The sequence below is a fragment of the Plecotus auritus genome (genome assembly GCF_963455305.1).
Source record: "Plecotus auritus genome assembly, chromosome: 2".
Lineage (NCBI taxonomy): Eukaryota > Metazoa > Chordata > Mammalia > Chiroptera > Vespertilionidae > Plecotus > Plecotus auritus.
The window spans coordinates 200,025,047-200,051,902 of NC_137771.1; positions in this window are offsets into that span (position 1 = coordinate 200,025,047).

The following is a 26,856-nucleotide window of genomic DNA, read 5'->3' on the forward strand; positions in this document are numbered from 1 at the left end:
TTTCTGAACAGGCGGACCACTGGGGATGGGGCAAGACCATAACCTTAGATGGCATTTAAGATCAAATTATTATTATTCAAAAAGGGCAGGTAAATGGGAGGCAGTCAGATCCTATATGTCCTTGTTAAAAAATATTCTGGATCATTTCTAATTTTTGAGCCACCATGATCCGAGTCTTTTTTGCTGTTTGTCAAGTTTTGTTTTTCTGCATCTAGTATAACATTTACATACCAGGAACAAAAGTTATAATACTAAACCAGTAACATTGATTAGGAAGAGAAAATGTCTAATACTAGACGAGGAAAAGTCTGAGGGGAACAAGCATCCCAGCCAACTGAAAAACCCTTTACATGTATCATCATAATTTTTATTAAGCTAATTATATGTTTTCTTCCTTCATCCACTGTCAGTTGTACCTTATGATATGTTTGGCCAGATGAATTAAGACTCTCTACTATTTCATTATCTAGAAGCTCTAATTTTCTTCTGGCCAGTTAGTTTCCATAGAAATGACTTCATGGAGAGGAGTTCAATTTCCCAATGCATTGGTTTTTCAGTATCAATATTATCACAGATTTTACGAACATCAGGCAAAGTCATTCTGCCTATAATTTCAGTATTACACCATATTCTAATATTATTTAATGTAAACTTGGTGATATTACAGTCAAAATTGCTTAGTATAACAGAAGAGTTTTTTTAACGCTTCCCAGCAAAAATGCCCCTTTCCCATACACCATATATTGTTATTTGTTGGGGTAGATACAATAGGCCAGGACTGGGTGAATTCAGTATTCCATATGGATTGGGGGCATAACCATTCACCTTTCCGATTTTCACAATCAGACAGTGAGATGGGTTCACACTGTTTATTATTTTTAAATATGGCCCATCTACTTCCCATTGGAAGTATTCTAGTATTACTGAGTATGGTCCCTATGCCAGCCAGTTAAACTACTGGGAATTTAAGCTTAGGATTTAACTGGCACCTGGGCTTTTAAAACACAGCGTTGTAGATTGCATTTCCCATTCAAAGTTTTCCAAATTCCTGGGGAACCATATGAGTCCCATAAGTGTCTGGCCTGGGCTCCTGCAGCCATTATTGTTGGCCATTGTTTCATAGCCACTTCAGATTCCTTGCATTAGCATAGACAATAGGCCCAGTTAAGTTAGGGCACAGGCACGTTCCCATTGTTGGGTTTGTGCAGGAGTTTTTATAGTCTGTGGAGTCTGTTCTATCCATGAAACTAAGGCTTTATTGTCTTTCCATGCTGCTTGCTACCCTTTTTCCTTCTTCCTGAAATAGCATTCCCTCTATATGACCTATTTGAAATAAGAATCTTTTTCTGATCCACAACTGCGGCACCCACGGAACAGCTGCGAGCCCCAGAACAACGCTCCCCAATTGGCGCAAACACACGGGTTCAGAGGAGCTCTACACTCCACCACGGAAAGTGCTGTATTTTGTGCCTTTAAATCGACGCAGGAGAGAGAGAACTACATAACCAGACACCCAGAGAAGAGAGACCATGGGGAGACAAAGAAACAGCCCGCATATGAAAGAAAAGCAGGCATCACCAGAAAAGGAAGTAAACGAAATGGAAGCAAGCAACCTTCCAGAGAAAGAATTCAGAGAAATGGTCATAAGGTGGCTGAAAAGAATGGAAGACAAATTCAACAATATGAGCAAGAACCAAGAGGAAATGAAGAAGAACCAAGAAGAAATGAAAAATGACATCGCTGCTGTAAATAACTCAATAGAAAGCATCAAGAGTAGACTAGAAGAAGCAGAGGACCTCATCAGTGAGCTAGAAGACAAGATGGGAAAAAATACCCAAGTAGAGCAACTTCTAGAAAAAAAAATTAAAAGGCAGGAGGAGAGCCTAAGGGAACTTTGGGACAACACGAAACAAAACAACATCCGCATAATAGGGGTTCCAGAAGGAAAGGAAGCTGAGCAAGGAATAGAAAACCTATTTGAAGAAATAATGACAGAAAATTTCCCTGATATAGAGAAGAAAAAACCCACACAAATCCAAGAAGCTCACAGAGTCCCAAGCAAAATGAACCCCAAAAGACCGACGCCAAGGCACATTATAATTAAATTGGCAAACACCAACGACAAAGTAAGAATCTTAAAAGCGGCCAGAGAGAGACAAAAAGTTACATACAAAGAAACCCCCATCAGACTAGCAACTGATTTCTCAACAGAAACTCATCAGGCCAGAAGGGAATGGAATGAAATATACAAAGTCATGCAAAGGAAGGGTCTGAATCCAAGAATACTGTACCCAGCAAGGCTGTCAATCAAAATTGAAGGTGAAATCAGGAGCTTCACAGACAAAAAAGGACTAAGGGAATTTATTACCACCAAACCAGCAATGCAAGAAATGCTAAAGGGTCTGCTGTAAAAAAAAAAAAAAAAAAGAAATAGGAAGCGAAGAAGGAACACAGGTGTAAAGAATAGGAATGGCGACAAATAAGTACCTATCAATAATAACTTTAAATGTAAACGGATTAAATGCCCCAATCAAAAGACATAGGGTAATGGATTGGATAAGAAAACATGACCCATATATCTGCTGTCTACAAGAAACCCACCTCAGAAAAAAAGACGCACACAGACTGAGGGTGAAGGGATGGAAAAAGGTTTTCCAGGCAAATGGAACTGAAAAAAAAGCTGGGGTAGCAATACTTATATCTGACAAATTAGATCTCAAACTGAAGGACATAACAAGAGATAAGGAAGGCCACTTCATAATACTAAAGGGAGCAATCCAACAAGAAGAAATAACTCTGGTAAACATATATGCACCGAATACAGGAGCACCCAAATACATAAAAAAACTCCTGGAGGATATCAAGGGAGAGATTGACAGCAATACAATCATAGTAGGAGACTTCAATACCCCACTATCACCATTGGACAAATCCTCTAAACAAAAAATCAGCAAAGAAACATCAATCCTAAATGACTCACTAGACCAGATGGAATTAATTGACATCTTCAGAACATTTCACCCCAAAGCCACAGAATATACATTCTTCTCAAGTGCACATGGGTCATTCTCAAAGATAGACCATATGTTGGGACATAGGCAAAGTCTCTTCCAATTCAAGAAGATAGAAATCATATCAAGCATCTTCTCAGACCACAGTGGCATAAAACTGGAAATCAACTACAATAAAAACAACCCAAAGAAATCAAACACATGGAGACTAAACAGCATGCTATTAAACCATGACTGGGTTAGCAGAGAGATCAAAGAAGAAATAAAAAACATCATGACAACAAATGACAATGAAAACACTACAATCCAAAATCTATGGGACACAGCGAAAGCAGTCTTGAGAGGGAAGTTCATAGCTCTACAAGCCTACTGCAAAAAACAAGAAACAGGGGTAATAAATTACCTAACCCAACAACTCAAAGAGTTAGAAAAAGAGCAACAAGAAAAGCCCAGTGTAAGCAGAAGGAAGGAAATAATAAAGATCAGAGCACAGATAAACGACATAGAGACCAAAGAAACAATACAAAAGATCAACAAAACCAAGAGCTGGTTCTTTGAAAGGATAAACAAGATTGATGAACCTCTAGCCAGGCTCACCAAGAAGCAAAGAGAGAGGACCCAAATAAACAAAATCAGAAATGAAAGAGGTGAAATAACAACAGATCCCGCCGAAATACAAAGGATTGTTAAAAAATACTACGAACAACTCTATTCCAACAAACTGGACAACCTGGAGGAAATGGACATATTCCTAGAAAAATATAACCTTCCAAAACTCAATCAGGAAGAATCTAAACAGCTCAATATGCCAGTAACTATGGAAGAAGTTGAAGCAGTCATCAAAGAGCTTCTGGCAAACAAAAGCCCGGGGCCAGACGGCTTCACAGGAGAGTTTTACCAAACATTCAAGGAAGAACTAAAACCTATCCTCCTCAGACTATTCCAAAAAATTCAAGAGGAAGGAACACTTCCAAGCTCCTTCTATGAAGCCAGCATCACCCTAATACCAAAACCAGATAAAGACAACACAATGAAGGAGAATTACAGGCCAATATCCCTCATGAATGTAGACGCCAAAATCCTCAACAAAATTCTAGCAAATCGGATCCAGCAGTACATCAGAAAGATCATACACCATGACCAAGTAGGGTTTATCCCAGGAATGCAAGGATGGTTCAATATCCGAAAATCAATAAATGTGATACATCACATAAACAAATTGAAAGATAAAAATCACATAGTCATATCAATTGATGCAGAAAAAGCATTTGACAAAATCCAACACCCTTTCTTAATAAAAACTCTCAACAAGGTGGGAATAGAAGGATCATACCTCAACATAATAAAAGCTATATATGATAAACCCACAGCTAACATCATACTCAATGGGCAAAAACTAAAACCATTTCCCCTAAGAACAGGAACAAGACAAGGATGCCCACTCTCACCACTCCTGTTTGACATAGTACTGGAAGTATTAGCCATTGCAATTAGACAAGAAGAAGAAATAAAAGGCATCCAAATTGGAAAAGAAGTAAAGCTGTCCTTATTTGCAGATGACATAATATTGTACATAAAAAACCCGAAAGACTCTATCAAAAAACTAACAGACTTAATAAATGAATTCGGCAAGGTAGCAGGATACAAAATTAACGCCAAGAAATCTATGGCATTTCTATACACCAACAGTGAACTTACAGAAAGAGAGACTAAAAAAGCAATCCCATTTTCCATCGCACCAAAAAAATTAAGATACTTAGGAATAAACCTAACCAAGGAGGTAAAAGACCTATATGCGGAAAACTACAGGACACTGAAAAAAGAGATAGAGGAAGATGTAAACAGATGGAAGAACATACCATGTTCATGGATTGGTAGAATCAACATCATCAAAATGTCCATACTACCCAAAGCAATCTATAGATTCAATGCACTCCCCATTAAAATACCAACAGCATATTTCACAGACCTAGAAAGAACTCTCCAAAAATTCATCTGGAATAAAAAAAGACCCCGAATAGCCACAGCAATCCTGAGAAAGAAGAATAAAGTAGGAGGGATCTCAATACCAGATTTCAAGCTGTATTACAAAGCCACTGTCCTCAAAACAGCCTGGTACTGGCACAAGAACAGACATATAGATCAATGGAATAGAATAGAGAATCCAGATATCGACCCAAACCAATATGCGCAATTAATATTTGACAAAGGAGGCATGAGCATACAATGGAGTCAAGACAGTCTCTTCAATAAATGGTGTTGGGAAAATTGGACAGATACATGCAAAAAAATGAAACTAGACCACCAACTTACACCATACACAAAAATAAACTCAAAATGGATACAGGACTTAAATATAAGACGGGAAACCATAAAAATACTAGAGGAATCCACAGGCAGCAAAATCTCAGACATATGCCAAAAGAACTTTTTCAGTGATACTGCCCCTAGGGCAATGGAAGCCAAAGAGAAAATAAACAAATGGGACTACATCAAAATAAAAAGCTTTTGCACAGCAAAAGAAACCATCAACAAAACAACAAGAAACCCCATGGTATGGGAGAACATATTTGCAAATGGTATCACTGATAAAGGTTTAATTTCCAACATCTACAGGCAGCTTATACAACTTAATAAAAGGAAGATAAATGATCCAATAAAAAAATGGGCAACGGACCTAAATAGAATCTTTTCGAAAGAAGACAGAAGGAAGGCCAAGAGACACATGAAAACATGCTCAAAGTCACTTATTATCCGAGAGATGCAAATCAAAACGACAATGCGATACCATCTCACACCTGTCAGAATGGCTATCATCAACAAATCAACAAACGACAAGTGTTGGGGAGGATGCGGAGGAAAAGGAACCCTCGTGCACTGCTGGTGGGAATGCAGACTGGTGCAGCCACTGTGGAGAACAGTATGGAGTTTCCTCAAAAAACTGAAAATGGAACTCGCATTTGACCCAGTAATCCCACTCCTAGGAATATATCCTAAGAAACCAGAAACACCAATCAGAAAGGATATATGCACCCCTATGTTCATAGCAGCAGAACTTACAATAGCTAAGATTTGGAAACAGCCTAGGTGCCCGTCAGCAGATGACTGGATCAGAAAACTATGGTACATCTACACAATGGAATACTATGCTGCCATAAAAAAGAAGGAATTACTACCATTTGTAGACACCTGGATGGAATTAGAGAACATTATGCTAAGTGAAATAAGCCAGTCAATGAAAGAAAAATACCACATGATCTCACTCATTTAGGGATAATGAAAAACATTATAAACTGATGAACCAAAAGATAGTTACAGAGGCAGTAAAGCATCAAACAGAGTGTCTAATTACAGCGGTAAGGTTAGGGAGAGGTGGGGGAAATAAGAGATCGACTGAAGGACTTGTATGCATGCATATAAGAGTAACCAACGGATGCAAAACATTGGGGGGTGAGGGCAGGTATGGGAGTGGGGTGGGGGGGGGGCAATGGTAAGATATGTACACATATAATACCTTAATAAAAATTTGAAGAAAAAAAAAGAATCTTTTTCTAATGAATGATGTTCTTCATTAGCTGCAAGTTCAGCTTGTCCCCAGGATACCAAGGCCAGCCCCTACTCCTCCAAGTATTCCCCTTTTGATTCTTTTAGGGGGGGCCAATGTTGTTGGATCCACCAGGAATATTGTTGCCATTGGGTAGTTATGGCTTGGGAGCAGTTAGGGTAGACTGAGTGGACCCAAAAATGTTGAGTTTCCCATGCCATAGTTAAATGGTTGAAGGTGACCCCCAAATGAGCTAGAGTTTGAGTATTCCACAGGGCTTCTCACAAGCGTCCAGGACACAAGGACGGTGGAGTAATTATAGACATCTCTACCCACCAAGTGATCCCAATAATTTCTGAAATGGGATCCATTGATTTCTTTCTTGTTTCACAGACACCCAGCCATAAGAGCATGGCTGGTGAGTTCGAGGACAAGATATACTATGACAGATAGGACAGGCTGCTGCAAGCCTTTGGCCATGATATCCAGGTGTTTTTCTTAGCTATTCATCACCCATCTCTATAGCTATACAATATTCATCCAGATTAGATCCATATACAGTTCTACCAGTGGAATTATCAGGGAGGTATTCTTGGAGGTATTTGCCTAAGGTGGGTCCTTTATAATAGATATAGCCAGAAAACAACAACAACAACAACAACCAAAGCTTCTATTGATAGTAGGAGAGGACCAATGTGTGGCTAACAAAGCATTAATTTCACTATCATACCTGATAATTAGAACATCATTATGTAGTAGGTGGGAAAGATTAGCAGGTATTCAAGTTAAATTTTTCATATCTAATAAGGGAGGAGGTTTGGGGAGATAGATATTGTTTCCACTAGGGAACCATAATAATAATAATAATATGAAAATCATTTTATGAACATTCAATCAATAACAATCAGATGATATAAAAACAAGGTTCAAGCAATATCAGTTTGTGAGCATACAGGCCTTGTTGACGTCATCTTGGGATAGCTGTCTGCCTCTGTGGTCAGCGACTTCTCGTCCTTGAAAAGTCTTTGATCTCCACTGCAGATGGAGATGGGTGTCAGTGATGGGAGTAGACGTCCATTCACAGTCAGGTGCCTTTTTTTTTTTAAATGAGAAATGTGAATCTATAAGCTAACTCCTTTAAGTTCAGCTGCACATGGGTTAATTAGTAATACCTGGTAAAGTCCCCTCCAATGAGGTTGGAGAGAGTCTTTTATTTGGTGTCTTTCCCAAGACACCAAATATCCTGGTTGTAAGCCATGATCTTTGAAATCTTGTCTCCCAGGAGTGCACTGGGAAATGAATCTGTTACCAATTTGTTAGTTCCTACAACGCAGAATGTCTGCTCTTTGCTTTTCCTTATATTTTGGAAACAAAAGATTTAAAAGTCAACAATATTTTTAACAGAGTCATAAGAATAATTATCCTCAATTCATTTAGTCCCATAGTTATTTTTGTTTATCATGATTATTTGCCAGTAGTTTTTGAATTCAGTTATTCCTTGAAGTTCTATAAATCTTCATCCAGTTCAAAAATATGACCTGCTTAGAAGCCTGCAATTTAGAATAACTCCAAGTCCTTTTCATGGATTTTTCTAGACATATAATATACCTACAAATGCATCAGAATAAAGCTGTCCACGAATGACAATAATTTAAAAGTGGCATGGTTATAGATTTGATAAAAAAAACTTTGCTTTTCTATAAAATATAACATTCCAAGACAACAACTTCTTGGTAAGTAATAATCCCTGTAAAATGACATAGAGAATAATATAAAATTTGTATATAAAGCAGTGTCTTTAGATTCAATTATAATTTCAGCATATAAAGAATAATATGTAAGATTTTAAAATGAGGCACATGGCTTATTTCAAGCAGTGTATTGTGCATTGAAAATAATTCATAAACTCCCAATATGTGAAACACAAATATCACTGGCAGATGCCCCCACAGGGAATCATGACTCTTGGCTTGCCCAGTGTCCCTGACTGGGCACATGCTACCCCCCTGAAAGTTTTCTGTTTGAACTTGGCTTTGAATATCAGCAAGTTCCTTTCAGAAGCAGAGTGCCTTGCTCTTGATTGGAGCTCAGGTGTACGGACTTCCCTAATTGGCTAATTCAAAGGGAGTGGTTGGCCTTTGCTGTTTCAAGATGGCAGCCCTCAGGGGAGTGGCAAGCCATGTGGCCAACATGGTGGCTGCCAAGTCCCACAGTCCAAAATGGAGGCTGTCTAAACTATTGACAGAAAAGATGATTTGTTTATTCTCACAATAAACAAGGAAAGAGCAAACCGAAATCCCTAAAAGATAGAAAGCCAAAACTACACTGCAGGCAAACAGAAATCTCACTAGCTGTTTCTGGTGGCTGAACCCTGAGAGGGAGAGCAAGAAGAGCCCCCAAGATTAAAAATTCTTGGCAGCTGCTGGGAGGTTCTTGCAATCTCTCTTACGCTTCAACCCCACCACACATAACTAGGCTTCCCCAAAGCAGGACTTGCCTCTTCTTTAAACAAATTAAACAACAACAAAGAGATATGAAAACATCAACGCTATTTTCAGGCATGCAGAACACACTAAAAGTTTACACCAGAGAATGTCCAGCATTAAAAATTACCAAATCAGTGTCTTTTGTCACCGGTTCGGGAACTGCCCCTCTCTAGAATTTCAGTATATTCCCAATGGACTATTTAAAAAAATGGGCTGGAGTCTTTTCTAGTTGCCTCTGACTCCCTTTGTCTGGGGGAATCTTCTATGAAGATAAATCAGAGGCATGCTTCCTACGGGGAAAAACAGGGTGTAGATATTTATTAACTTCAGAATAGTTCTGACACAGTTTCTAAAATTTTTATTAATTTTCATCTTATTGGAAGAAATTTTTTCTATGCTTTTCCTTAGAAGCTTCTAATTTCCAAATCAAGATATGCTTCCCATATACTCATTCAGTTTAATTTCAGAGCCAGCATTTTCTAATTTCTGCATGCAAAATATTAACATAGGTACCCCAAAAAACTGCATTTTTTGCCATTTCTCTGTTAATATTTTCTAGTTAAATCTTCCCATGTCTGTAAATTACTTGCAAGTAAAGGCTTCCTATCAGGAGTATTAAATGAGGGCTGGGGTCTTGGGAACTTCAGGCCTTGGAGGCACAATTTCCCATGTTGATTTTTTTTATTTTTGGATATCTGCAGTCTGAGCAAACTTTCTAGACATGTTATGTAGTGGGCCAAATGTGGCCTTAGTTTCTCTCCCTGCTGTCTAAAACCACAAGAAAGGTTTGGGGCCGGGAGACCAAGCCTTATGGTGGCCCCCTAGATGAGCCATTTAGATAATTACAGTTGTGTCGGGACTTCCATATGGGGCTCCTGCATTTCTGACACCTCCACAAAGATTCTTAGTCACCTAAGAACACCCCAGAATTGGACTATTCTTAAAAAAAAAATGTTGCCCCTTTATCTTTGGAGCTGAATGAATTCAGCTCATTTATAAGGCGAAGGTTATTTTTTGCTCAGACTCTCACCAATTCCAATTGAAAAGCCAAAATCAAAACCAGCCACCCATTTTTTCCTCCAGTCCTGCCTTAGCCTGGGTTCTGTCAATCCTGGTTCCACCTCGAGGATTTTAAAACACAGCTCAAATAAAGTCAGACCCTCTACCACAGCAAGGGAAGGTCCTGGATCCAAGAGACAACTCACCCACGTTCACCCAATGGGCGGAGAACGGCGGGCTCAATGGGCCCTTTGCTGGATCCTTGCACCGAGTCCAAGTCCAAGGGATGGTCCTGGGTGAGTGTCTTTGGAATCCTGCCGCGACTACGCCAAGTAATGTTAACGTAAACAAAACCATTGAAACCTGTAAAGAATTTTTGTGAGTTTATTTGAGCCAAACTGCCAACATATGCTGGGAAGCAGAACCTCAACGAATTGAGATAATGCTCCCAATAGCTATGAGGTTTTGTGAAGATTACATAAAATAAAGATAATGGAATCTAAATATTTCTTTCATGTTTTATCTGGTAAATGGGTTATTCTTTTTCTGTGTATTCAGAAAGATTTGGAGAGTTATATATGAGTAATATATAAAAATAATAAGATGTATGGAAGCATTATATATTATGCAAAATGAACTCACTGATTTTTAGAGAGTGGTTTGCTATTTAATATTTAGTTCAATCTCCCCATTTTAGAGATGAAACACTGAATCTTTAAGGAGACAATAAAAATGCCAGAGTCATAGTATTAAGCTGATAGCTTTGATGTCCTAGTTCCTAATGCAGATATTCCTGCTCCTTTCTCTGTATCAAACTAATGGATGTCAACAAAAATATGCTTTTTATTAAACTATCTTAGTGCTCATTGGGTCTCCACAGGAGAATTATGAATGAAATCTTGTTCATTAACATTTATTTACAGACGATTCTGAGGGAAAAACTGGGTACAAAACACTTCCCCAGGAAAGGCACACTGCAAAAGCCTAGTGGCATGTTGCTGGCCTTTTAATTAGCAAAATGGGACAGGTCTATGGGCCTCTCTGAGGATCCATGAAATTTACAATTAGTTTGGAAATTCATATTATAAAGCACATTCTATAAGGAGATTTCAAATTGAATAACTTCCCTTTTACTTTCCTCTATTTAATACTAACTAGTTGCCATAAAAGGTACAAATTTTTTTTATTAAAATTTGAATTGCTTGTACAGATATTCATTCAGTGTTCTCATTTTCAGAGAAGTCAAATTGTCAGGAAATTTACAGAAGACCTTGTATAACCTAAGTCAAGAGATTTGGAGAATCCTCCTCAGAATCCCCACTTCCACTTACAGTTAATAGCAAAGCCCCAGATAATAGGAATGGTCATGAGATGATGAGTTAAGATGGGAAAGAACAGCCATCATAACTAACATCATGGGCAGTACTTTATGTTCTGTTTTTTTTTTTTTTTTTTTTTTTTTAATGTTTTTATCTACCCACTTGTTTCTTTGTCTCATCTATAAATATGTTCATGTATCCTCCCTTATACAAAAACTAGAGGCCCAGTGCACGAATTCGTGCACGGGTGGGATCCAGCCAGCCCAGCCCCAATTGGGGAGGATCGGGGCCAGGCCTGTCGGAAGGAGGAGACAGTGGGAGGTCGGTCAGCCAGCCCACCCCAATCAGGGCCTATCAGGGCTGGCTGGCTGGGGGGAGGGGCCATGGGCAATTGGCTGGTAGGGCCCGCCCTTGATTGGGGTGGGGGGTCCATTGGGGGTCAGCAGCTGGGGGAAGAGACCCCAGGTGGTTGGCCGGCCAGCCCTTCCCCTGATTGGGGTGGGAGGCCAATCTGGGGTGGAGTCAGGAGGGAAGGGCTGCAGGAGGTTGGCCAGCTGGCCCCACTCCCTATTGGGGTAGGGGGGCCAGTCAGGGGCGGTGCCAGCTGGGGGGGGGGCTGAGGGAGGTTGGCTGGCTGACCCCACCCCCAGACTGGGCTGGTTTGCTAGCCGCAGTGGGCATCATAGCGACCTTTTGTTCTGGTTGTTACAGCATTCCGGTTACTGGCTTTTTATATCTATAGATTTCATAAAATTTACTCCTTACCCAAACTCTGATTTTTTCTCCATTCATTTTGATGTCTCTAAACTTTTAAAAATAATAGTATAACTCAGTGTTTCTCAAACTATAAGGTGCATTGTGATCATAAGGACCTTGCTAAAATGTATACCTGATGAAATATGTCTGAGATAGGCTTGTATGTTCACATTTCTAACAGGCTCCATGGCACACTTGGAGTGAGAAAAATTTAAATTCCATCATACAAAACTCTTATCACTTGCTGTGGATTGAATGTTTTTCTCCCCTCAAATTCATATTGTGATTGTATTTAGGTAATTAGGTAAAAAAGAAGGTAATGAGGGTTAGAAAAGGCCATGAGGTCAGGGTCTTCATGATGGGATTAATGGCTTTATAAAAAGGGGGAAAATAAGAAAGCTCTTCTCCATGTGAGAATACAGCAAGAAGGTGGCCATCAGCAACTCAGAAAGAGGCTTCTCACCAGACACTGAATTTGCCAACACCTTGATCTTGGACCTCTCAGCCTCCAGAACTGTGAGAAATAAAAGTCTGTTGTTTAAGCCACCTAATCTGTGGTATAGGTTTCCCCTGCTATTAAAAAATAGAGCATTACTAACAAAACCTCTCATAAGTCCAAATGGTGTTAAGCAAACATATCAAACTCTCAGCCAGTGGGCCACATGTGGCCCACAACGAATATTTTTGTGGCCCAGCCAATATAACGGTATGTAAGAAACGTTTTAATAAAAATTTTGTAACTTAATTTTTATAATATCCTGTTATACATGATTATTAATAATGAACAACAACATTTGCTAATGATTGATTACTATAATCGTGTTGCATTCATTTCCCTTACTCGCCTTATGCACAGGCGCACCATTTCTCTCCACTAATACTAGCAGCGAATATTTTAGCAGCTGACTGCCACCTCATTAGTCTTGGACTGACTTGTTTAGTGTGCACAACAGGAAATGTTTCACTTTTGGAGAACAAGAAAAATAGCTTTATTTGCTTACACTTATCAATTTGTGCAGTTATTCAGTGTCTGGTAAGTTAATGTTCAAGAAAAATATGAATTTTTATTAAAATGTTCTATTATTTTATGTTAATGGTTACTCATTTATTTCAGCCCTTTGTATTCAGCATGTCTCTATCAAAATAAATCTACATTTCTATGAAACTTGAAGCTTTTGTTTTTTTGTGGCCCACATACTAGTAAACTTAAACCTTGTTTATTTGGCCCATGTTAGCCTTTGCGTTCGATATGCTTGGTGTAAAGCAAAGAAGCAATAAATTGCCATTATTTCATATAGAAAAAGTAAATTGTGAGCATTCCCAGCCCCCCCCCAAAACAATCCTACCAAATCGTTCCATATCAGATAACACATAAAACCCAAAAGAACACTGACACATAGAAAAAGCAGCACTGTTCTCGCTGCTGTGGGTATGTGCCGTATCTATAGCCACTCACTGCAGAATAAATGCTGAAGTTAATTTAGTAAAAGTGAAAATCCTCTTTGGGTTTCTTTTGGTTAGTGAAAACAGATAGTAATGTAGATCTTTCATAAAATGTAGCAGAATAATGGGAACTTTCTAAAAGGGGTGGGAATATACATATATATTTTTTTATAGCAGCCTGAATCAAGACACCACTTTACTAAATGACTGTCTAATCTTTCCCATTTCCAGTTTGCTCCTCAATGTCTTGCATCAAGTGCAAGAAATTAAATATAACATATTGAATTAAATAGAACATATCCCCAAATAATCTCATCTTTATTTATTTTTTAAAATATATATATTTTTTATTGATTTCAGGAAGAAAACGAGGAGAGAGAGACAGAAACATCAATGATGAGAGAGAATCCTTGATCAGCTGCCTCCTGCACGCCCCACACCGGTGGATTGAGCCCGCAACCCAGGCATGTGCCGTGACCGTGAATCGTATTGTAACCTCCTGGTTCATAGGTCGACTCTCAACCAATGAACCATGCCAGCTGGGCGCAAATAATCTCATCTTTAGATGTTCAATAAACATATTCTTCATATGCTTGCCGTTAGACATTTTGCCATAATTATTATGAGCTTGGGATAAACTATACTTATTTTTAAAATAAACTTTAAACTTTAGAACAGATTTAGACTTACAGAATTATTGCAAAGATAGTACAAAGAGTTATTCAATATTACATACCAAGTTTTTCTTATTATTAATATCTTATTTTAATATAGTAAAGTTGTCACAGGTAATGAGCAAACATTGATACATTATGATGAACTAAATTCTATACTGTAATAAGATTTTCTTAGTTTTCCCCAATATAATTTTTCTATTTGAGTATTGTATCTAGGATACTACTTTACATTTATTAATTATGTCTCCTTTAGCTCATGTTGATTGTTACAGTTTCTCAGATGTTCTTTGTTTTTGATGACCTTGACAGTTTTGACGATTACTAGCCAAATAGTGTAGAATATTTCTCAATTGGAAGGAAGACCACAGAGAAGTGACATTGTCTTCATATCAAATCCAGGATGCACACTGTCAATATGACTGTTAATGTTAACCTTAATCACCTGGCTAGGGTAGCATTTGCCAGTTTCTCTGCTGTAAAGTTATTTTTCCCCTTCCTCTCCATACTTTAATTTTTGGAGGAAAGTCCTTATGCATAACCCACACTTAGAGTTGTGGATTATGTTCCCCCTCTTTAAGGATGGAGTATTTGCATAAATTATTTGTAATTTTCCTGCCTCAGAGATTTAAAGTGCTTTTGCTATTGATGAAAAGAGACTAAGTTTCATCTATACCTAATTTACATTACAGACATACCAACATTTAAAAAATATTATTATTTTTTATATTACTAAAGCTCTGCAATGACAAAAGAAGTGTAAATTAAGGACTTAAATATCCTGCTGTGATTGTGATGTGGGTTACCAAAAAGCAATATCATTTTTCACAACTGCAGAAGGGAATTTAGATAATCACTGAGGTTTTATGGGCACCATGTTTTAATTTCTGATGATGCCAACTTTGAATACGTATGGAATTACTTATTTTTAAGCAGTGATGCATGGGTGTTTTAGGTAAAAGAAAGGACTAATTAAGTAATATCTGCACAATTGTTTAAAAAATTATCTACAAGTTATTGGTGAACAGGTGGTCTCTGGAGGAACGAATATCATATATATCAGAGCCTAATATCATATGGATCATCAAAGCCTGTTGTTTCAATCACACCTCCTGCTTCAGAAAGGGCTATCTAACAAAATATGTGACTTTCCTTTAACAGAATTTTTTTTTGAGCAGCCACCTCAGTTGCTGGCCTATTTATTTATTTGTTTGCTGTGGACAGTATTACAGATATCCCCCATTTCTCCTCCTTTGGCACCCTCCACCCAGAACCCATCCTACCCCAGGGCTTTCCCACACTATTGTCTGTGTTCATGGGATATATATATATATATATATATATATATATATATATGTACTTTGGTTAATCTCTTCCTATTTATCTTACCCACCTCTCTTCTGAAATCTGTCATTCTGTTTCATACATCTATGACTCTGGACCTATTTTGTTCATCAGTTTATTTTGTTCATTAGATTCCACATATAAGTGAGATCCTGTGATAATTGTCTTACTATGCCTGGCTTATTTCACTTAGCATAATACTCTCAAGGTCCATCCATTCTGTCTCAAAGGGTAAGAGATTTAGCTGTTTCCAGATCTTAGCTATCTATACTATTAATAGGGTAATATGCAAATTTGTTGGGATGCTGTCACAGTTAATGACCAATCAGCAGGCTGTGTGGGCAGCAGGTGTGGGTGGGCGGGGACTTGCAGCATCGGGGGATTGGGGCAGGGGAGGCGGGACCTGGTGGAGGTCAGCGTGTACTCCCCATGTGGTGGCAGCGGCTGTGAGCAGCAACAAGTGGAGCCTGCAGGCCGAGCTGAAGCAGTGCCTGTGGGCCATCAGTGCTGAGGAGTGGCTGCGCCAGTCCCGCCTCCTGGCCCAGAAGGTGCGTGATTGCAGGGACAGCCATGGTGGCGGGCCAGATTGACATCCTCCTGGCCGTGCCACACGGGGGGTTTGCAGATCTGGGCAGGCGCAGGCCTCGTGGGAGCGCATCCTCTCCCCCGCTCATGTGCTAACGTCCTCCAGGGTGCTGTCATCCACAGGAGCGTGCAACAGTCCCAGACCATGGATGCGCACATTCCCCCCGTCCCTCCACCGCACTTCCATCAACGGTAGCATGCCTATGTCCCCCACATGACATGCACACATCCCCTCTGGCACACTCAATTTCTTTGGAGTGTGTCTGGTTGCTCGGTGTGGGCAGCTGTAACATGACAGTGTGGTGACGAGATCGCCTCCATGGGACTAATGCAGGTGCTGAGGTGGGAGCAGACACACCTGGTGGGTGCAGGGTGGCCCTCGCTGAGGTGCCTTCAGTCAGTGTTTGAGGTTGGGAACCCAGAGGAGGCGAGGAGGTCTGTCCTCTCAGTGAAATGGCGGGAGAGTCGGGGTGACTGCAGAGGAGGAATGTGCACTTTGGGTGCCAGCACCCATGAGCGAAGGCTGCTCTGACTGAGCCTTGCTTGTTTGGGGCCTAGTGCACTCCTGCCGGGCAGCAGGTGACAGGATGTGCTTTTCCAAGTTAATGAGAGAAAACATTGATTCTCCCGCTGCCCGTGAAGGTAAGAATGTGGAGTGGGGAGACATACGGGGAGTGAGTGAGGTTCCCTGTCTGGGGGGTCCCAAACCCACCCTTGGTTCCTTTCACCACTGACTAGAGATATACAGGGTGTCGCCCCAAAATGTATACACACTTTTAATACCTATTAATTCCAATGGGTTTAAGTATGAAAAGAAAGAAACAACAATGAAGCTGTCATCTGTTAAAAGTGCGGGCCTACACCGGCAGTTGGACATCCCCCCAGGGGTCCCAGATTGGAAAGGGTGCAGGCTGGGCTGAGGGACCTCCCCTCCCCCAGTATGAATTTTGTACCTGGGCCTCTAGTTGTAAATAATGATGCTATGATTCAGACAGACTTTTCTATCGATTATGCCAACATATCATGCAGGTCATTTCATGAAAACTCTTCTAAATTTTAAACATATACAACATTAAAAAAGTAGTTTGTGGGATAGGTGTGGGTCAGTGTAGGGGGTATAGCATGGAAAACTTGGATTCAACTGTATTTGTTTCTCTACAAGATGGCACACAACAGGGTCCTCCCAACACACAAATCTTTTTTTCTAAAATATTCTATTTTTAAGGGAGAATAACAATTTCATCACTTTAACAAAACACAGAATTATAACATATGTTTTATATTAAGGAAGAATAATAATTTCCCTAAGCCACAATGAGCTATGTTTGCATCAATTTTTTACAATTAATGTCAGACTTGCACTATATAGTACAAATGGTTTATAATTATGCATTTAGTTATGTAGAGTTTCATAAAACTTTCATTCCATAATATCAATCTCAACCAAAATTTTCTACCATATAAAGATAAACAATTGAGTTAAAGAATAGATAGGGTAGCATTTTATATAGTTAACTAGATAAAATTGAGTTTCCTAACTAATACAATAAGTATTCTGTGAAGTCCTGGAGGCAAACTTGTTAAAAATGCCTTTCTGGTAAGCTGTCTTCAATAGTCTTATTTCTGTCCTGAAGTACGGAAAGGAATTGAAATTAATCTACTGGGAAATAGAAAACCAATGAAAGGCTTTGAGAATGTGAGTAACTTGGACACATTATTTTAGAAATAAAATGACTCTGGCAGTGTTGTGGTAGTTGAAAAATAAAAAAAGCCTGGAGACAATTTTAGGAGTGAGAAATGTTGAAAGCACTAGAGAAGTAGGGAAGTGGGTAGTTTTGTAAGATATACATCTTAGTTCTTTAGGCTGGTAATAAAGACTCTCTCTACTCTGTTATAATCCTAGTATTTATTCACTATTCTCTCATTCATTCAACAAAGAACATCAATTATATGCCATACTAGAAGCCTGGTGCACGAATTCCTGCACAGGTGGGGTCCAGCTGGCTGGAGAGAGGGACCTCAGGTGGTTGGCTGGCCGGCCCTGCCCCCAATCGGTGTGTGTGGGGGCAATCAGGGGCAGGGTCAGCTTGGGGGAGGGGCTGGGGGCTGTTGGCTGGCCGACTCCAACCCCTGGTTGAACTCCCGGTCGAACTCCTGGTAGAGTGGATAATTTGCATATTACCCTTTTATTATATAGGATTCTGTACAAGCCACTGGGGATACAACAGAGGAAAACAAGTAAACATACCTTCTACCATAATGCTTACATGCCAACTGGGAAGACGGAGACCAGAAATTTAGTAATATGTACATTATGTCAAAGGTCATAAATTTTATGAATAAATTAATATCAAGGAAGGGGATTTCTAGGAGAGGAGAATTTCAGATGGCTGGTAACGAAGGTCTCATTGAGAAGAAGATGAGCTATCTTTAGGAAGTTTTCTAGAAGGTACCTGAAGCAGGTGTGGAGGTGAAAAATGTAGATATCTGGGGAAGTAGTATTCCAGGCCAAAAAAGTACCAATTTCAAAGACCCTGAAGTACAAAAGGACCTGGCATAGCTGAGAAACTGTAAGGAGTCCTCTTTGGCTGGAATGGAGGGGGCATGGGACCATTAGTGAATTAGGTGAAATACATAATAGGGAAACCAGAAAAGTTAGGGCCTTAAAGACCTTCGTAAAAATGTTGCATCTTATTCTGGAATAAGAAACATTTGAATATTTTAAAGCAGAGAAATAACACAATCAGCTTAAATTTTGAAAGGATCAGGGTGGGAGCAGAGACACCACTTGGGCACTATTTGAATAATACTGGAAAACTATGTTATCTTAGGCACTGTTTTTGGAATATAAACAATATAGTTTAAATATGGGTTTTAATAGTTTGAATGTGGAATTTAAAAGAAAGAGAATAATCAAGAATAACTGCACTGTTTTTTGTTTGAGCAACTGGAAAGATGACATTTATTGGGATAAAAAAACAACACTGGAGAAGAAGGAGGTCTGGATAAAAAAGTCAACAGTCTTGTTCTGGACTTACTTGTGGACAGTGATATATTGCTTAGACTTTCATGTAAATGTATCAAGACTCTTGGATATAATGCTACAACTGTGAGATTAGATGAAATCACAGGAGAGTAAGCATAGAGAGACAAGGTGATATATACATGAGGACCAAGCTCTGGGTATTCTGGCATCTAGGGGTCAAGAAGATGAGGATCAGTCAGAAAAGATATTGAGAAGAATTAGACAGTGACAGAGGAGAAACTGTGATGATGGACATTGAGAACATGAAAGCATTAACTTTGCTCTTAATGACAAATGATAAGGGGTGATAATTTGAGTGAGCAGCTAAATGGAGAAAATTTATTAAAAGAGAAAATATCAGTCAGCTGAGAAACCAACATACTGAAATATAATCTAAACAAATATTAGAATCACTGTAAATTATAAGAACTCCATAAAAGGAACCTTTTGTGATTCTAGAGCTAAAAACTTTCATAAATGTGACCCAGGGTATGCAACAAGGAGAGGTTGTAGTTGTAGTATGCAAACACATTAAATTAAAATATTTTTGTTTGTTTATTCTAGAAGAAGATCTACAAGTAGCAGTGAGGAGCCAGGATGATTTTTATCTCATCTCTAAATGGTATGAATGATGAGGGTAGCAAATTGGCAAACACTTGAGAGGGCTCTGGATAAGCAATTCCCCCAAGGGAGGGCAAGTTTTGATTAGAGCATGAATGTGAAGGGAAGATCTAGAGAAACTGATAAAAATATAAAGGGTTTGTCTGTGGATTCTAAAGAAGTAGAAAGTTCAGGAGATGGGAAGTAGAAGCAAAAAAAGTCAGCAAAAAGGATTTTTAGAAATTTGTTGAGGTAAGGGTCTGTGTAGTAAGGATTTCATTGGCTGATATAAACAGATAGAAACCACCATCTTTAAATATTCTGAAATAATCTTCACTTAAAATGCATTTTGCCATCTGTACCGAGGCAAATACTATTTATGTCTCATTAACTTCACTCTTTTGGCTGTGCCATTTGTTTATTTACTCATTCAAAATTCTTACTGAATATTTACTAGTGTCAGGCACTGTATAAGGAAGTAGTGAACAAAAAGTAATATTTCCTGTAGTCAACATGAGTGAGTGTGTCTGTTTGTATATCCTTTCCATTTATATTATACAATTCTAAATAACAAATGTCATATTTTGCAATTTTTCCATGTCCTGTTTAGCCCTATGAGTCAGTCCTGCATAACAACTAAGTGTTCAGTGGCTATTATGAAAAGTTTAAATGAATAGCTTTGATTTCTCTTGAAATGTGTATGTACCCTATCTAATAAAAGAGTAATATGTAAATTGACCATCACTCCAACACACAAGATGGCTGTCCCCATGTGGACACAAGATGGCCACCACAAGATGGCCAGCAGGGGAGGGAAGTTGGGAGGGACCAAGGCCTGCAGGGGAGAGCAGTTGGGGGGGATCAGGCCTGCAGGGGAGGGCACTTAGGGGCAAACAGGCTGGCAGGGGAGCAGTTAGGCATCAATTAGGCTGGCAGGGGAGTGGTTAGGGGTGATCAGGCTGGCAGGCAGAAGCGGTTAGGGGCAATCAGGAAAGCAGGCAGGCGAGCAGTTGGGAGCCAGCAGTCCTGGATTGTGAGAGGGATGTTTGACTGCCCGTTTAGGCCCGATCCCACTGGGATTGGGCCTAAACGGGCAGTGGGACATCCCTTGAGGGGTGCCAGATTGGAGAGCGTGCAGGTTGGGCTGAGGGACACCCCCACCCCATGCACGAATTTCGTGCACTGGGCCTCTAGTCAAACATAATATGCTTAGATAAAGAATATGACCATATGTTTACCTATAAATGTCTTTTACAATTTACAAATCATCCTTTCAGAGTCCATCAGTATTTCAAAATTATTTTAGTGCTAATAAGGAAAAATGTTTTATATACTATGCATTTTTATTAAATTTTAAATGGTGTTTGCCATCTTGAATAAAAGGCCTAAGGAAAATGATAATAGAGGCACTAGAATAAATTTTAAAACACTCTTGATTAAGGAAAAGAGTTGAGTGGGGAAAAATTGAGGCAGGAAAACAATGACACATTAAAAGAGCTACACTTAGGGGAATATCTTAATCAATAAAGAAATTAAAAAAAATAAAGTCAGCTGATTAGCAAAAAAAAAAGAGCTACACTATTAAGGAACAATAAAATATAATTGAAAATATGATTGCATTATTTTTTATATCCATGTTTACACAACTGATGAACCCATCCATCAAAGCAAGCTAAACAGCAATATCTTGAAAAATCTAAAACCTTAAAATTTGAGTGGGACCTCAAATTCTGGTATTTTCTCAACCACAAAAATGAGGAAAGATAAAATTGGGCAAAGCCACATTCCTAATAAATATAACATTAACCAAATGTCATTTAACATGGTTGGTCAGTTCTCATGGAAGTATTTTTCTTTTTAACGGAAGTAGTGACGCAGATAATGAATGGTATGTCTTTAGAATTTATGGATATCTTGACTTTTCCTTCAGGATTAACTCAGTCACATCATATCAAAGAATGATGGCAATAGAAGAGGCCCTTCTATCAGTAATAAGAAGAGTAGGGTTGAGAAAGACAAATGGAGATGGTGAGTCACAGCTGGGTTGTAAATCCCATCTCAGTTTTTTAGTATATTTGTTATTTCCTCAATATTATACTAGATAATATATTTCAGGGAATGGTTCAGGAAGCACCATCCAAATTCTCAGAACTAAAGTTTTGTGGTAGAACCACTATTTAGATCCTTCAAAGTCAACTTATCATCCAACTTATCATCTCCCTGACAAAAACTATAAAGACAGACCAAAAATATGTGAACAGAAGATAAATAGGATCAGATATCCCAAATGATGAAATTCAGTTCACAGGCAATGAGAATAGATGAGATCGACTGTCCTATCTGGAACATATGGCATATGATTATTCTCCAGTAATCCACAAAAATGTAGTAACAACAGGGCATTAGTATTAATAACTTGCATTTTTTTCATGGGCTTGATATGTAAAGTGCTTTGATATAAATGATCATATCTAAGACCCATATTTTTCCTGTGAGGCAGGCAGGAGTATATTTTCAAAGAAGGAAACTGATACTAGTAACTATTAAAAGATTTCTCAAGGTCATTCAGCTACTAAATGGCAAAGCTGGGATCTGAACCAAAGTACCTAGCCCTTTATCTTGGGTCCTATGTGTTAATAGCCATTATGACCTGGGCCTGACTCAGGCTGCTCATCTGTTTACAGACTTCATTAAACACAGATTCTATTCTACCACAATCATGCCCTTTCAAGTTCATTAAATTATTAAAACACAAATCAATCTTAAATAAATAAATGCATAATTAATAATTTGTAACTTGTAATGCTGTTTTTTGAAGTTTTTAAAATAATTAATATTACCTATGCATATTTTATATATTTGTTTTATAGCCACTAACTGCAGACTAGACAAATCAGGAAGGCATAACTGAATATTTTAACATAAATAATATATCCAAAAAGGCATATTTTAAACACAAAACAACAAGTCCAACATACTTATTTTCATAAGTAATATGAACATAATATGAATAAAATTTTTAAATATTTTTAAAGATAAAGCTCTCAATTATATTCATGACTATTGCCCATTTTTAAATGTTACTTCACAGAATGTTATAAGGTTGAAAATGATGAAACATTTTGAAAAGCCAAAGATTGTTCTATAAAATGTAGGTATTGCAACTATAATTAATATTTCTCTTCAAGCTCATTTATGCCCTTCAAAAAAGGTGAGATTAGTGGCCAATCTGAATCAGTGAATATGATCCAATGATCTCAATGTTTAATCCAACACTTCCACCCCTAATTATTTAAATCCACAACAAGCAACTTTGTAGTGCACAGCCAGGGTTATACCAATTAGAGTCACTTTGCAATCCGTGGTGTGTGAAATAAGCAACTGGGATACTTAAAAAAAAGTTTACTGAAAGCCTCCCAAAGCACCTGGCATGGAAATCTTTAAAATATTAGAAAAGTTCAAGGAACCAAAGTTGGTATTTTTATGGAATGTTTAAAGCAAGACATCAATATTTTAGTGGACTGAGCTGCTCAGTCATCTGAAGTTTATGACTTGGTTCAAAACCATTTATCTAGTCAGAAGCTCATCCTAAACTATAGTTTTATATTTCTGTTATACAATTGCAGGAAAGAAGTATTACTGATTTTCTGTTTGAAGAGTTCTGTGTTGCTAAAATAGTTAAAGAATGCGAAGATTGCTGGAGGTGATTAATAAAACCAATATAAACCAATAAAACCAATATAAATATGTGTATTTTACTGAGAATAATCATTTACTTTTCAGCAATCTCAAAATTACGTGCTTTTAAGTATTTTCCCCCATGACCAAAATAAGGACCTTGACTGAAACTGCATGAAACAAAGAAAGAAGGTAATAAATATTAATAGAGCTGTTTACATGGTCTTGCAGCCGAATTTATGCTTGCAATAATACAGGTACACTCTCCAAATTGCTAGCAAGGGGAAGAAACGGGCTTTATTAATGTCTACAATTTCAAAGCGCTGCTCCAGATTTTACTCAGGAAATTATTGCTTAAAATCAGTGGAATGTGTAAGGCTGTTTTCCTTTCATTTCTGTCCTGCACCCTTATTTCTATCACTCTTTTGTTTTAAAAATTCAAGCTTAAGTAACTAGCTGCTTCATGGTATAACACAAAAAACAACATGAAATTACCTTAAAAAGTAACCTTTGGCTAGGATAGTAGGTAATGCTAAGGTATCAATGTGAATACTGTGCTACCATAACAGGGAAGATCCCTTTACAATGAAGTTATCTTCTTCATTTTATTAGAACAAGTCTTATTGAGAACAAGAGAACTGCTGTATCACAAGAGCCTGAAATAGTGGCAAGTATAAAGCAGTTGCTTAAGAAAAATTTGTGAATGAATTATTGAATAATTTTGATAAGTTGACTACAACTTAAGTTTACAAATAAGGAAGTATAAGATTGTGAAATTCGCTTTACATTTTCACCAGAGTCCTGTACCAGCACCCCAAACTCAACATGTCTAAAGTCAGACTTATTATTTTATTTTGCAACAGCTTCATTTCTCTTAAATCCCTATTCTGATGAATAATATCATATACTGCTTACCATTCTGGTTCAAAATCTCTGTTCTTTCATTACTCCATATCATTTTAGCCTCTTTAAAGGCCTTGCCTGTCTATTCTAAATATTTTTAAATTAGTCTCCAATCTCATTTGCCACTCTCTTACTTGTGAATTTAGGATATTTTGTCCTAGCAAGTGTAAGAGGTTTTTTATATTCTCTCTTTGCCTTCAATTTCTATTCTTTTAAAATCATCCTGAGATTATAGTATAGGAATTGTAATTTGTACTAGATGATGCTGAATACATAGAGACAAGGAAACAAGTAAGATCATGCAAAATAAAGATAGAAATTTATATTTCTTGCACATATAAGGAGTCTAGAAGTAGACTGTAGGCCATTATGATTACATACTAGATTCCTTCCATTCTGGTGCTTTAGTAACCTTCAAGCGCCACATCATAGTCCAAGGTTGCTGAGTGAGCTATACCTAACATGATTACATTCAAGCCAGCAGGAAGTTAGAAGGAAAAGATGACTGCACTCCTTGGGAGAATATTTTCTTGATTGAGATTATTGGCCAGAACATAGGCATGTGGTTACAATTACTCCACATGGTCTGGGAAAGGCAGGATGCCCAGGAGAAAATAGCTGCAATCTCTGCCAAACCAAATGTTTACAACACACCTGTACCACTGATGTCAATATTCTCATTTTCTGATGATGAAACATCCTTGGAGAGATGAAAGAATTCTACAATGTCATGGTCCTCAGCTCATATTTGCTGCTTTCTGCTACTTTATGTCTATTTTTGCACTACCGTTCTGTTCCTTTCTGGCAGGGACTGGCAATTAAGCTTTTTAGGTTATCAATGAAAGCTTGATAAATGGACAAATCATTGGTCAAATGTAAGGGGGAGTGTTTAATTGTGTCTTAGAACCTGATAGTTCTAGTCTAGCATCAGGAAATAACAGTTTTTACAAATAATATTTACTTCTTCACTCATATGTCCTTATCAAGAAAGAAACACACTTAATATTCCAAATTTCTCAGCTGCTAATCAGAAACCAAAAAATTTAAGATATATTAGTATGATAAAGAAGAAAGTTTTGGTAGCATAAAAGTTGTCTTTCTTACGATTTCCAACAAAAATGTTACCTATCCAGCCTTCTTTCTTTCTTTTTGGTCAACAGCATATTTTGAGCTTTGAACAAAGAGAGAAATATTGCCAGATATATGAAGATGTTCATAGTATTCAAAATTGAAGAAGAATTAATTGAACAAGAATCAGGGTAAAAAAATCTCATGATTCATATTCATTAGTTACCTGGAGTAATCAGAATGCAAGTATTCCTGTTAGTCACTAAGTACATTATTATTGAAAACTTGGGGAAAAGAATATTCAGTTGTAGTAAATTCATACAAATAAACTACATAGTCCTAGCCAGTTTTGTTCAGTGGGTAGAGCGTCAGCCTGCAGACCAAAGGGTCCCAGGTTTGATTCTGGTCAAGGGCACATACCTGGGTTGCAGGATCCTCCCCGGCCCAGACCCTGCTCAGGGCTTTTGTGCAGGAGACAACCAACTGATGTGTTTCTCTCACATCGATATTTCTCTCTGTCTTTCTCTCTCTCTTCCACTTTTCCTAAAAATCGATGGGAAAATATCCTCTGGTGAGGATTAACAAAAACACACACAAAACAAACTACATATAGTTGAGTACTTTTCAGTTTCTTGTTCTGTCCATCCCCTGTCAAAGTATGGGTTAGCCTGCATTTGTTGGTGTTAATTTGTAGAAATCTCTAATTCAAGAACCTTTTTACCCAAAATTACTTATTTCTCAACCTATGCTCTAGGTGCTGCTATATGCCACTTTGCTCATTCAAAAGGAAGCAGTTTTATCTTCTTCACTAATTAACTAATCATTTTCCTTGTCTAGAAGGAGTGATGCTTTATTAACTTACAGCCATATTTTTTCAAATAAAAGAGACAGATAATTGGTAACACTTAAGGACACAGGTACTTAAACAGCTTGGTTGAATGCCCAAGTTGCTTAATTTGCTAGAAATCATTAACATATAGCACTGCTTTAATTGATTATATTTAAAAAAATTTTAAATTGTGTCAGAGTAATTGTTTCTGGGTCTTTCCCTGTGTATTTGACTTTATATTTAACTAGAGGCCCGGTGCACGAAATTTGTGCACGGGGAGGGGGAAGGGCAGTTGGAGGTGACCAGGCCTGCATGGGGGGGCAGTTGGGAGGGACAAGGCCTGCCCTCCCCTGTAGGCCTGCTGCCCTTCCATGCTGGCCATCTTGTGGTGGCCATCTTGTGGTGGCCATCTTGTATCCACATGGGGGTGGCCATCTTTGACCACATGAGGGCAGCCTTCTTGTGTGTTGGAGTGATGGTCAATTTGCATATTACCTCTTTATTATATAGGATTGGCAGTAGAATAGTTTGTTCTTTGTAATCAGATAACCAACTTACACTTGTGTACTTAATTTATTAACTCTTTCTACTA